The sequence below is a fragment of the Lactuca virosa genome, chromosome 5 (genome assembly GCF_052849685.1).
Source record: "Lactuca virosa cultivar CGN04683 chromosome 5, Lactuca_virosa_CGN04683_v6, whole genome shotgun sequence".
NCBI lineage: Eukaryota > Viridiplantae > Streptophyta > Magnoliopsida > Asterales > Asteraceae > Lactuca > Lactuca virosa.
Window position 1 is genome coordinate 65093854 of NC_136430.1, and position 14475 is coordinate 65108328.

Sequence of the window (14475 nt, forward strand, 5' to 3'; positions counted from 1 at the left end):
AACATCATCCATTGCATTAATACTATAATTTCATACAAGTGTGTTCTGTCAAGTTATATAGACACCAAAAATATACATCAAAAATAAAAGATGAGTCTTGAACGAGCTCCATCTTCTCAGAACCTGGCACCGGTACCTGTCTACTGGTGACCTGAGAATACAAGTTATTTTGAAAGAGTTTATCAGCTTTAAAGCTGGTGAGATCATAAGTATATTAGTGTCTGTATTTGTATGAAAGTTTTTGTAAGTCTGTAATGTGTAAGTTTTGTAAAAGTTTGTAATTGTTTGAACTCTCCTAGAAAACCCTATGTTTCCTACTAAAAGTAGCCTTCTACCAAGGCATCTAGTATCTGTGTGTGTGTCTCTTGTAAGAGTGTGTATTTTCCCAAATCTGACTATTATTAACCAAAAATATAGTTCTTACATTATTGTTTATTGTGTGAATATCACAAAGTAAATGTAAAGGGAAAATGAAATAGTACTGTAGTGTTGTATTAAGTAACTACTGCTGTACTAATTACTTTAAACTATTTGTTATTTAAAGTACCATGTGATCGGCCTGTATCCTGCTACCGACTCTAAAGTAAAACGACGATGTAAGACGTCGTAAGAAATGACGTTTGGCACCCGTAGACTTGCAAGTCCCACTGTAGCGAGCAGCAAGGTGTAGGATAGTCAATCCAGTATAGATCTATACACAAACTCATACGCTCCCCAATTAAGGAGATTCTGGATACAAAACGGGTCTTGACAGGTAGTTCCATGCCCCCGTTAAGTGGCTCACATAACTGTATGTAATGTATATGTATATGTATATGTATGTGCTAGCTGTATTGTGTGTTCTTTCTCTGTCTAGCTTGTATGTTTTGTTTCTCATCACTGTGTATTATGTTTGTTTCTCATCACTATGTATTATGTTTGTTTCTCATCACTATGTATTATGTTTGTTTCTCATCACTATGTATTATGTTTGTTTCTCATCACTATGTATTACTCATGAATGAACTGACTCATTGTATGTTTCATTGTTGTAGTAATAGTACCTTCCTAAACTATACCTATTATAGTTTACTAGTAATGTTGTTTGTGTATATGAACATGTTTGTATACCTTTGCTACCCAAAGGCATTGAACTGAATGAAAGAAGTAACCTTTTTTATCTACACACATATATATGATATATAACTAGGATTCAAACGACCTTCGGACAAATAACCTGAATGCCCTAAGTCCACAACCAAACAAGGAACAGGAAGTAAGGTGAGCTATCAGTCCTAAGTCCTTTCAATCCTACTTATATAACTATATCTATATAGATACACAAAATATAAGTTAAAAGAATTTATTTAAAAGTATTTATCATGTAAAAGAGTTTGATAAAAGCATTTGGTATGTAAAAGAGTTTGTAAGACAGTTTGAAGTAAAACAGTTTGGTAACACAGTTTGAAAAGTAAGAAATCCACTTGTTTGGTAGTTATTAATCACATGTGATTGATATAATAACTATAATTGTTCAACTTGTATTCCCCCCTCCCCATAAAAGCATTTAAAAACATTTAAAAGGTTAATTAAGGGGTATGAACTCACCTGTAGTGAGTGGTTTGGATGAACGGAATGCAGAGGATGCTAGGTGTCAAGTGAAGACTTGTACACACACAATGATCCTAGTTAACATATAATATCACATATATGTATCCAATTAGTCTTTAAACAACTAATTAACAAAGTTAAGACATCATAGGACATGTAAAACACCTTATATAAGTGCTATAAGTCCTAAGGATTGCATCTAAGTGTTGTAGGACATTGCTATTGAGTTTAGGGTTCAAGGGAACCCTTTATTTGAGTTTACGGTTTTGTGACCATAACTCATTGAGTTTACGGTTGTAAACCCATGAGTTTACGGCCGTAAACTCATGTTTCTTTGACCATCTTGTGTTTTGAAGCTTTACAAGTCCTTAGAAGCATTTCTACTTGAAGTATAAGCCTTAGGAAGAGATTAGGGCACCATTTCACTCCTAAATGGAGTTTACGGTCCCTGGACCACTTCTCCTTGGGTTTATGGCCGTAAACCCATATGGTTTATGGTCTTTTGATGTTTTCAAGTACTAAACTCATTAAGGAAGGGGTCTATGCAAGTTTCCAAGGCTTAGAAGGGACTAGGGCACACTTTGGCACCCTTTTTAGGATTTACGGTCCAAGGTGTTCTTGCACCGTAAACACCTTTGATCCTTGGTTTCCTTGGTGTTTTCTTGATGTATATAAGTGTAACAAGCCTTATTATACTCTAGGATAGAAGCACTTACAAGATAGAGGCTTGAAAAGGTGCTAAAAGTCCAAGAACACTAGTGTGTGTTCTTGGTGTTCTTGGTGAAACTTGAAGATCTAACCTTTTGGAATGATTTCACGGATGGAAGTGTGTTAAATCACTAGATTAAGTAATATATCAACTTATTAGGGCTAGAAACACTTATAAGTTGAAGATCTTGAAGAATTATTGGATGATACTTGAGAGAGAATTGAGTTTGGATCTTGAATTTGTGAAAAATGGTAAATAATGACTAAGTGTCATATATATACCCCCAATTTAGGGTTTACGGCCGTAAATACCTTTGTTTAGGCCGTAAACTCCAAACTCTTGGAGCTTTGGGACTTTATTGTTGCACAATAAACCCTAGAGCATCCTCTCTCCTGGTATCTCCTGAAGTACTAATCTTAAAATACTCAAACTTATTCCCAAAAAGCTTGAAAATTAGCAGAAACAGTTTTGAATCCTATTGAAGTGAATGGTTGTACAAAATAGAAATTTCGGGTTGTCACAAGTACCCCTGGAGGACATTCAGGTTGACGATAGCCTGAACTACATCGAGAGGCCAGTAGCGATTTTAGATCGCAAGGTGAAGGAGTTGAGGAACAAAAGAGTAGAGTTAGTGAAGGTGCAGTGGCAGCACCGGAAAGGTTCAGAGTGGACATGGGAACCTGAGGAGGAGATGAGGGAGCACTACCCGGAGTTGTTTTCAGATTCAGCAGACTTCGAGGACGAAGTCTAAGACAAGTGGGGGAGAATTGTAACGCCCCATTCCTGGTATGAAAGTAATTCTCTAAATGTTCATTTTATAAGAGCTACTCGACGAGTTAGTAGCCCTAACTCGTCGAGTAGGTGCGAGCTAGACCGCGGGGTTTAAGTGGACTACTCGACGAGTCGGAAATGGACTCGGCGAGTAGGTCTATCAAGAGGAAACCCTAATCCTTAGGGTTTGCACCCTATTTAAGCATCATTATGAGTCCTCACCCCAGCCTCCATCACCTCCACAGTCCATTCTCGAAACCCTAGCAACCATTGAGTGTCTTAAAGCCTTTCTTGCCATTTTTGTGTGATTTGAAGTTAGGAGAAGGAAGAGATCCATTGGTGATTCAATAAGAGGCAGAAGATCCAGAGTTTTAGTTGCATTTCAGAGCTCTTGAAGGTATAAAGTTTGTACCTTGACTTATTTTCACTTAGATCTTCTTGAAAGCTTGTTGTTGCCACTTTTGGGGTCCTTTCCAAGATAATTTCGGGTAGAGAGCTTTTGGGTCTATAAGGACTTTAGATCTAGGCATTCTTGAGCTCCAGAAGCTCAAAGTTACCACCTTTATTCAGCCAAGATCCCATTCTATGCCCTAGACTCTCATTTCTAGCTTGTTTTGGGTGATTTAGCTTCATTGCATCATGCATGCACGTAAAGTTAGCAACTTTACGTGTTATTCTAGCCTAAGGAGTCTAGATCTATGAATTGGAGGCAGTGGAATCACCTAGGAACAACTGTATAGTTTGAACATGCAATGGACTCGCCGAGTTGTACTTGGGACTCGACGAGTCGGATCGATGTCCCCAAACCCTTCTTTGATTATGAGTGATACCACTGAGTTAAGGAGATGACTCAACGAGTTGGACAGGAGTGAGACTCAGAAACAAAGGAGCTCGACGAGTCCAAGGTGAGACTCGACGAGTAGAATCGAGATGTCCTGATGTTATGACCGTTTGAACTCGACGAGTTGGGTTGACTGAGAGTTGACTTTGACCTTAGCATTGACTCTGATCAGTATGCAGTATATGTGTTTATGCTAGTAGTTATGGTTATGCTATGCTATGTTCAGTCAGTTCCGGACTTCGGTCCGATGCAGAGGGCAAGGCCCTGGTTAGTTCCGGACTTCGGTACGATGCAGTTTCCGGACTTCGGTCCGATGGAAAGGGCAAGGCCCTGGTTAGTTCCGGACTTCGGTCCGATGCAGTTTCCGGACTTCGGTCCGATGCAGTGGGCAAGGCCCAGTAGTTGCTTTATATGCTATTGTATGGTATGTGGTAGTTGGGGGAGCTCACTAAGCTTCGTTCTTATAGTTTCAGTTTTGGTTTCAGGTACTTCAGCTAACAAGGGGAAGGGCTCGGGATGATGACATGACACACACCACAGTTTTAGCCTGGGAGTTAGACTCTGATATTTTTGACATGATATTGACATCGGTTTTGATTTGATACATTTATTATGACATTTGAGATACACGACTCATGGTTTTATTATATGATATTTGATATTATGATTTTAGTAATGTTTTCAAACAAAAATTTTTGGGTTGTATTTTTGGGATGTTTCAAGTTGGTATCAGAGCCTTGGTTTGAGGGATTCGGGCGCACTCCCGAGTGTGCCTGAACTCAAACTAAGGAATTGGTATAGAAATTTTCAAAAGGAAAATCAATTTTTGTAAAAGGAGTTTTGAGAAAAGAAAGGAGTTTTAGAAAGAGTGGAAAGAATTTTTAGAAAGAAAAGAACTTTAAAAAGAAAAAGGGTGTGGTGCATGCAATCAGCCGAGCTCAAGTAAGTACTCCCAAATTACCCATACAAGTTTATGATTATCAGTTTCAGTTTCAGTAGAACAGCATGCTAGAATAGGACTAAGGATCTAGGAGGATGCCTTATGTGCCTGTTATATGTGTCTCAGCTTTATGAAAATTGCATGCTAGTATTGAGTAGACAGTAATAGGATAGCCTGTTTAGGTTATGCCTGATAGTATGAGCTTAGCATTGTATGCTAGTACAGTTTCTTGTTATGAGGATAGAATTGCTTGAGCAGATTCCTGTGTCTGAATGCTGCTTGCTTTGTGCTTTGTGGAACTCCAAGTGATGAGAGTTAGCCATTAGGTGAATACGTCACGTCACATGTGATCAGGGTTGAATAATCTCAGAGTGCTGGATTTGGCCCTATTGCGCAGCTCTTGTCTGAGTCTAACCGTTGTAGGGACGAGTCTTTTACTCGAAGGATTATCTGAGCCTCGTCACATGTGATGGTATTCAGGTGATGGCTAAGTGGCATTACAAGGTGGCCTTCAGCAGCTGACGACTGGGTGGGGTGGAGTCATAGATTTCCCTAGGGCAAGCCTAGGATGAGAGTAGCAGAGATCAGTAGCAGTAGAAGTGACTTGGTGGAGTCAAGGTAGTCCTTGAGGAAAGTACGGATATATGTGGAAGGTAGTATGGGCCCGTACTACTGAAAGCAGAGGATCCGAACTTGAACCAAGGAAGGTTGAGATGAGACCAGGGAACTTGTAAGTAGTAGCGATCCCTCGAGATATATCAGTGTTTCTGACGTTTATCATGATGTGATTTCGGAATGGTGGTTTTACGCCCTAGGCCAGCAGTCGGCAGTTCAGGAGCCGGCGAGGGATCAGGATCAGGCTCGGGGGCCGAGCATTTGGATGAGCAGACTAGGGAGTTTCTCTCCTCAGAGGTTACTCGCATCATACTCGAGCAGACTCTTGTGATCTTCGGTTCGATCAAGGAGGGTATTTTGGAGCTGATGGACGAGAAGTTGAGCACATTCCGTGCTGAGGTGGCGGCCATGATGGAGTCGCGCGTCCTCACTTTCAGGGAGTTTAGAGCATGTGGAGCTCCTGATTAGCATGGGGCGCGGGATCCCATTGCGAGTACCAAGTGGTTGGCGGATGTCGCCAATGAATTCCGCACCAGCAGATATCCCGAGGGGGACAAGGTCAGACTAGCATCCTGTCTCCTAAAGGACAGGGCACGAGATTGGTGGGAGGAGATCGGACATGTCATGGGAGATGACGCAGCTCTCGATGCGATGACCTGGACCGATTTCACTACCAGGTTCAGAGCCGAGTTTGCACCGGTTATCGAGGTGCAGCAGTTAGCGAGGGAGTTTCAGGATCTTACTCAGACTACTGAGACTGTGGCGGAGATTACCGCCAAGTTCAGGGAGAGGGCCCTTCTCGTTCCTCAGTACGCGGCTGATGAGGAAATGAAGAAGGCCCGTTATCATGAGATGTTGCGGAGTGATATCCACCAGTTTGTGAGCCGGTCCATCTGTAAAACGCTGGATGACATGATTGCGGGGGCTCGTGAGAGAGAGATAGATTTGGAGATGGAGAAGAAGAGGAAGCCAGAGGCGGCGTCTGGCACAGGGAGTTTGGGCAAAAAGCCCAAGGTAGCGGATCACTAATCCAGAGGACAGTAGAGCCACAATAGGTGTGGCAAGTGTGGGAGATTGCACGATGGGGCGTGCAAGGCAGGGATCTCCGGCTGCTACAAGTGCGGTCGGACCGGGCATATGAGTAGAGATTGTACAGCCACCACCACCACCACAGCAGTTGATCTGATTTGCTTCCATTGCAATCAGATGGGACATAAAAAGTCCCAGTGTCCGAGTTTAGCAGCAGCAGGGAAGGTGGCAGCACCTGCCCCTGCTACTTTGAGGATTACAGACGGCAGTCAGGGTCGGACTGAGGCACCAGTGGCGAAGAGTAGAGCTTTCCAGATGACAGCAGAGGAGGCGCGGGCGACTCCTGATGTGGTGACGGGTATGTATTTTCCTCTTATCTCTGTATTTGATATTGATTGTTTCTCATAGTTATATGTTTTCGTATAGGGTCGTTCTTAGTGAACGGCATTTCAGCTACAGTATTGTTTGACTCGGGGGCTACCCGATCATTTGTTTCACTTGCACTTAGCAAGAGGTTTAGTAGAGCTCCGGGGGAGCTGGATTGTCCACTAGAGGTTGAGATAGCTGATGATAGGACCTTCAGGGTCGCGAGAGTGCATAGGGGGTGTTCGCTGCAGTTATTTGATGAGCAGTTTTCAGTGGACTTGGTTCCTATTCCCCTGAGAGGGAATAAGGTTATAGTGGGTATGGATTGGCTGAGCCCCAATGGAGCAGTGATTGATTGTGAGTTGTAGTTAGTGAGGGTTCGCACTCCCAGTGGGGGAGAGTTAGTGATTCAGGGCGAGAGGCCACAGCGCGGACCGGTTCTTTGTTCAGCAGCGAGAGCGAGACGCTACGTTCAGTAGGGTTGCGCAGGGTACGTCGCCTATGTTATAGATGCCCGGGAGAAGGGTAAGGCGACAGTTGACGATGTACCAGTAGTGCGAGAGTATCCGGACGTATTCCCGGAGGACTTACCTGGGATACCTCCGGAAAGACAGGTCGAGTTTCGGATTGACCTGGTTCCGGGTGCGGCTCCGACAGCCAAGGCACCATATCGGCTGGCTCCTCCAGAGATGCAGGAGTTGTCTACACAGCTACAGGAGCTGCTAGAAAAGGGTTTCATCAGGCCGAGTAGTTCACCATGGGGAGCCCCGATCCTGTTCGTGAGGAAGAAGGATGGGTCGCACCGTATGTGCATAGATTACCGGGAGCTGAACAAGGTAACGGTGAAGAACCGTTACCCACTCCCGAGGATAGACGATTTGTTTGAACAGCTCCAGGGAGCATCTTGGTTCTCCAAGATTGATTTGCGCTCCGGTTATCATCAGATGCGGGTCAGAGGTGAGGACGTGAAGAAGACCGCTTTTAGGACCCGCTATGGTCATTATGAGTTCGTGGTGATGCCATTTGGGCTCACCAACGCACCAGCGACGTTCATGGATCTCATGAATCGCGTATGCAGACCGATGTTAGATTGGTCTGTGATAGTGTTTATTGACGACATCTTGGTTTACTCCAAGACTCAGGAGCAGCACGAGGAGCACCTGAGGGAGGTGCTAGAGACACCGAGGAGGGAGAGACTTTTTGCAAAGTTCTCCAAGTGTGAGTTCTGGTTGCGCGAGGTGCAGTTCCTTGGACACCTCGTCAACCAGAAGGGTATACTAGTAGATCCGGCCAAGATAGAGGTCGTGATGCAGTGGGAGGTCCCGAGGTCTCCATCTGAGATTCGGAGCTTCCTGGGATTGGCAGGGTACTACAGGAGATTCATCCAGGACTTCTCCAAGATAGCAGTACCCTTGACCCGACTGACCTAGAAGTCGGTGGTGTTTCGTTGGGGTCCTGAGCAGCAGACAGCCTTTGAGACGCTCAGGCAGCGACTGTGCGAGGCGCCGATTCTTACCCTGCCAGAGGGAGTAGATGACTTTGTAGTCTACTGTGACGCTTCGATCACAGGTATGGGAGCAGTGTTGATGCAGCGGGGGCATGTGATATCTTATGCCTCGAGACAGTTGAAGCCTCACGAGGCTAACTACCCGACGCATGATTTGGAGTTGGGGCTGTAGTGTTCGCCCTCAAAATTTGGCGGCATTACCTCTATGGGGTCCGGTGTACTATTTACACGGACCACAAGAGTTTGAGGTACCTCATGGATCAGCTGAATTTGAACATGAGGCAGCGTCGGTGGTTAGACGTGGTAAAGGATTACGATTGTGAGATCCTCTACCACCCGGGCAAGGCCAACGTAGTGGCCGACACCCTGACCCGCAAGCCGGTAGCGGCTCCGATTCGAGATATCTGCTTGAGGATGACAGTGATTACTCCACTGCTGGAGAAGATTAGGGAGGTGCAGGTTGAGGGCCTGAAGGAGGAGCGCCAGAAGTGCGAAAGGATAGTGGGTCGAGTGGCTTCGTTTGATTACGACAGTCGGGGATTGTTGACCCTTCATGGGAGAGTTTGGGTACCGTACTGGGGTGGAGTACGGCAGGTATTGATGAACAAGGCTCACAAGTCTCGGTTCTCCATCCACCCAGGGGCGACGAAGATGTACAGAGATCTTCGACCCGATTATTGGTGGCCCTGCATGAAGCGGGACGTAGCTTGGTATGTGGAGAGATGCCTGACCTGCAGGAAGGTCAAGGCGGAACACCAGAGACCCCACGACAAGATGCAGCCATTAGACATTCCCGTGTGGAAATGGGAGGATATCACTATGGATTTCATCACTAAGCTTCCCAGGACCGCACATGGATTTGATTCAATTTGGGTCATAGTGGATCGGCTGACCAAGAGCGCGCATTTCATACCGATTCAGGAAAGCATATCGGCCGAGAAGCTAGCCGATATTTATGTGCGCGAGGTAGTGGCACGACATGGAGTGCATGTATCAGTAGTATCAGATCGAGACGTCCGGTTCACTTCCACGTTTTGGAAGCGGTTTCATGACGAGATGGGGACTCGTCTTCACTTCAGCACCGCTTTCCACCCTCAGACGGACGGGCAGAGCGAGAGAACGATTCCGACTCTCGAGGACATGCCTCGGGCATGTGTTCTAGATTTTGGGGGCAGTTGGGATACGTATCTTCCATTAGCGGAATTTTCGTATAACAACAGTTACCACGCCAGTATTGACCGCCCTCCTTTCGAGATGCTTTACGGGAGGAAGTGTAGGACCCCGATTTGTTGGGTCGAGTTCGGTCAGAGGGTCATCGGGAGCACTGAGGTGGTGCTCAAGACCACAGAGTTGATCCAGCAGGTCCGTAGCAGACTGCAGACTGCGCAGAGTCGGCAGAAGAGTTACGCCGACAGGAGGCGTTCGGACTTGGAGTTTCAGGTGGGCAACATGGTCCTCCTGAAAGTGTCACCTTGGAAGGGTGTCAACAGGTTCCGGAAGAGGGGCAAACTGGGCCCCAGGTTCAGTGGTCCCTTTAGGGTTTTGGCCCGGGTGGTTCGGGTTGCTTATCGGTTAGATCTTCCAGCAGAGCTCAGTCAGATCCACAGCACGTTCCATGTTTCTCAGCTACGGAAGTGCTTGGTGGATGATTCAACAGTAGTACTGTCACACCCCAAAACCGGAACGGCGGAAACGTTCGGGGGTGGAGGACGTCATGTTCAGTATCACAACAATGCAAAGTAGTAAACAAGCAACAACATCATCCATTGCATTAATACTATAATTTCATACAAGTGTGTTCTGTCAAGTTATATAGACACCAAAAATATACATCAAAAATAAAATATGAGTCTTGAACGAGCTCCATCTTCTCAGAACCTGGCACCGGTACCTGTCTACTGGTGACCTGAGAATACAAGTTATTTTGAAAGAGTTTATCAGCTTTAAAGCTGGTGAGATCATAAGTATATTAGTGTCTGTATTTGTATGAAAGTTTTTGTAAGTCTGTAATGTATAAGTTTTGTAAAAGTTTGTAATTGTTTGAACTCTCCTAGAAAACCCTATGTTTCCTACTAAAAGTAGCTTTCTACCAAGGCATCTAGTATCTGTGTGTGTGTCTCTTGTAAGAGTGTGTATTTTCCCAAATCTGACTATTATTAACCAAAAATATAGTTCTTACATTATTGTTTATTGTGTGAATATCACAAAGTAAATGTAAAGGGAAAATGAAATAATACTGTAGTGTTGTATTAAGTAACTAGTCCTGTACTAATTACTTTAAACTATTTGTTATTTAAAGTACCATGTGATCGGCCTGTATCCTGATACCGACTCTATAGTAAAACGACGATGTAAGACGTCGTAAGAAATGAAGTTTGGCACCCGTAGACTTGCAAGTCCCACTGTAGCGAGCAGCAAGGTGTAGGATAGTCAATCCAGTATAGATCTATACACAAACTCATACGCTCCCCAATTAAGGAGATTCTGGATACAAAACGGGTCTTGACAGGTAGTTCCATGCCCCCGTTAAGTGGCTCACATAACTGTATGTAATGTATATGTATATGTATATGTATGTGCTAGCTGTATTGTGTGTTCTTTCTCTGTCTAGCTTGTATGTTTTGTTTCTCATCACTGTGTATTATGTTTGTTTCTCATCACTATGTATTATGTTTGTTTCTCATCACTATGTATTATGTTTGTTTCTCATCACTATGTATTACTCATGAATGAACTGACTCATTGTATGTTTCATTGTTGTAGTAATAGTACCTTCCTAAACTATACCTATTATAGTTTACTAGTAATGTTGTTTGTGTATATGAACATGTTTGTATACCTTTGCTACCCAAAGGCATTGAACTGAATGAAAGAAGTAACCTTTTATATCTACACACATATACATGATATATAACTAGGATTCAAACGACCTTCGGACAAATAACCTGAATGCCCTAAGTCCACAACCAAACAAGGAACAGGAAGTAAGGTGAGCTATCAGTCCTAAGTCCTTTCAATCCTACTTATATAACTATATCTATATAGATACACAGAATATAAGTTAAAAGAATTTAAGTAAAAGTATTTATCATGTAAAAGAGTTTGATAAAAGCATTTGGTATGTAAAAGAGTTTGTAAGACAGTTTGAAGTAAAACAGTTTGGTAACACAGTTTGAAAAGTAAGAAATCCACTTGTTTGGTAGTTATTAATCACATGTGATTGATATAATAACTATAATTGTTCAACTTGTATTCCCCCTCCCCATAAAAGCATTTAAAAACATTTAAAAGGTTAATTAAGGGGTATGAACTCACCTGTAGTGAGTGGTTTGGATGAACGGAATGCAGAGGATGCTAGGTGTCAAGTGAAGACTTGTACACACACAATGATCCTAGTTAACATATAATATCACATATATGTATCCAATTAGTCTTTAAACAACTAATTAACAAAGTTAATACATCATAGGACATGTAAAACACCTTATATAAGTGCTATAAGTCCTAAGGATTGCATCTAAGTGTTGTAGGACATTGCTATTGAGTTTAGGGTTTAAGGGAACCCTTTATTTGAGTTTACGGTTTTGTGACCATAACTCATTGAGTTTACGGTCGTAAACCCATGAGTTTACGGCCGTAAACTCATGTTTCTTTGACCATCTTGTGTTTTGAAGCTTTACAAGTCCTTAGAAGCATTTCTACTTGAAGTATAAGCCTTAGGAAGATATTAGGGCACCATTTCACTCCTAAATGGAGTTTACGGTCCCTGGACCACTTCTCCTTGGGTTTACGGCCGTAAAACCATATGGTTTATGGTCTTTTGATGTTTTCAAGTACTAAACTCATTAAGGAAGGGGTCTATGCAAGTTTCCAAGGCTTAGAAGGGACTAGGGCACACTTTGGCACCCTTTTTAGGGTTTACGGTCCAAGGTGTTCTTGCACCGTAAACACCTTTGATCCTTGGTTTCCTTGGTGTTTTCTTGATGTATAGAAGTGTAACAAGCCTTATTATACTCTAGGATAGAAGCACTTACAAGATAGAGGCTTGAAAATGTGCTAAAAGTCCAAGAACACTAGTGTGTGTTCTTGGTGTTCTTGGTGAAACTTGAAGATCTAACCTTTTGGAATGATTTCACGGATGGAAGTGTGTTAAATCACTAGATTAAGTAATATATCAACTTATTAGGGCTAGAAACACTTACAAGTTGAATATCTTGAAGAATTGTTGGATGATACTTGAGAGAGAATTGAGTTTGGATCTTGAATTTGTGAAAAATGGTAAATAATGACTAAGTGTCATATATATACCCCCAATTTAGGGTTTACGGCCGTAAACACCTTTGTTTAGGCCGTAAACTCCAAACTCTTGGAGCTTTGGGACTTTATTGTTGCACAATAAACCCTAAAGCATCCTCTCTCCTGGTATCTCCTGAAGTACTAATCTTAAAATACTCAAACTTATTCCCAAAAAGCTTGAAAATTAGCAGAAACAGTTTTGACTCCTATTGAAGTGAATGGTTGTACAAAATAGAAATTTCGGGTTGTCACAAGTACCCCTGGAGGACATTCAGGTTGACGATAGCCTGAACTACATCGAGAGGCCAGTAGCGATTTTAGATCGCAAGGTGAAGGAGTTGAGGAACAAAAGAGTAGAGTTAGTGAAGGTGCAGTGGCAGCACCGGAAAGGTTCAGAGTGGACATGGGAACCCGAGGAGGAGATGAGGGAGCACTACCCGGAGTTGTTTTCAGATTCAGCAGACTTCGAGGACGAAGTCTAAGACAAGTGGGGGAGAATTGTAACGCCCCATTCCTGGTACGAAAGTAATTCTCTAAATGTTCATTTTATAAGAGCTACTCGACGAGTTAGTAGCCCTAACTCGTCGAGTAGGTGCGAGCTAGACCGCGGGGTTTAAGTGGACTACTCGACGAGTCGGAAATGGACTCGGCGAGTAGGTCTATCAAGAGGAAACCCTAATCCTTAGGGTTTGCACCCTATTTAAGCATCATTATGAGTCCTCACCCCAGCCTCCATCACCTCCACAGTCCATTCTCGAAACCCTAGCAACCATTGAGTGTCTTAAAGCCTTTCTTGCCATTTTTGTGTGATTTGAAGTTAGGAGAAGGAAGAGATCCATTGGTGATTCAAGAAGAGGCAGAAGATCCAGAGTTTTAGTTGCATTTCAGAGCTCTTGAAGGTATAAAGTTTGTACCTTGACTTATTTTCACTTAGATCTTCTTGAAAGCTTGTTGTTGCCACTTTTGGGGTCCTTTCCAAGATAATTTCGGGTAGAGAGCTTTTGGGTATATAAGGACTTTAGATCTAGGCACTCTTGAGCTCCAGAAGCTCAAAGTTACCACCTTTATTCAGCCAAGATCCCATTCTATGCCCTAGACTCTCATTTCTAGCTTGTTTTGGGTGATTTAGCTTCATTGCATCATGCATGCACGTAAAGTTAGCAACTTTACGTGTTATTCTAGCCTAAGGAGTCTAGATCTATGAATTGGAGGCAGTTGAATCACCTAGGAACAACTGTATAGTTTGAACATGCAATGGACTCGCCGAGTTGTACTTGGGACTCGACGAGTCGGATCGATGTCCCCAAACCCTTCTTTGATTATGAGTGATACCACTGAGTTAAGGAGATGACTCAGCGAGTTGGACAGGAGTGAGACTCGGAAACAAAGGAGCTCGACGAGTCCAAGGTGAGACTCGACGAGTAGAATCGAGATGTCCTGATGTTATGACCGTTTGAACTCGACGAGTTGGGTTGACTGAGAGTTGACTTTGACCTTAGCGTTGACTCTGATCAGAAGGGTAAAATGGTCATTTTACCCTGAGAGTAGTTATCAGTATTTGATTTAGTGTTTATGGGATTTGTAGCCGGTGAGTTCCGGAGCAGCAGTCAGACAGTTTCAGATTTAGCATCTCAGCAGCCAGCGTTTCGAGGTGAGTTTTCCTTCCAGTAGGAACGGGTCTACGGCCACAATGTCGGCCCGTTTAGTTAGCAGTAGTTTCGGACTTCGGTTCGATGCAGTAGTTCAGTGTGCTTGATGTCTTTGTGATTCAAGCATGTCTTTGTGTTATGTGTTCCAGACTTCGGTCTGAT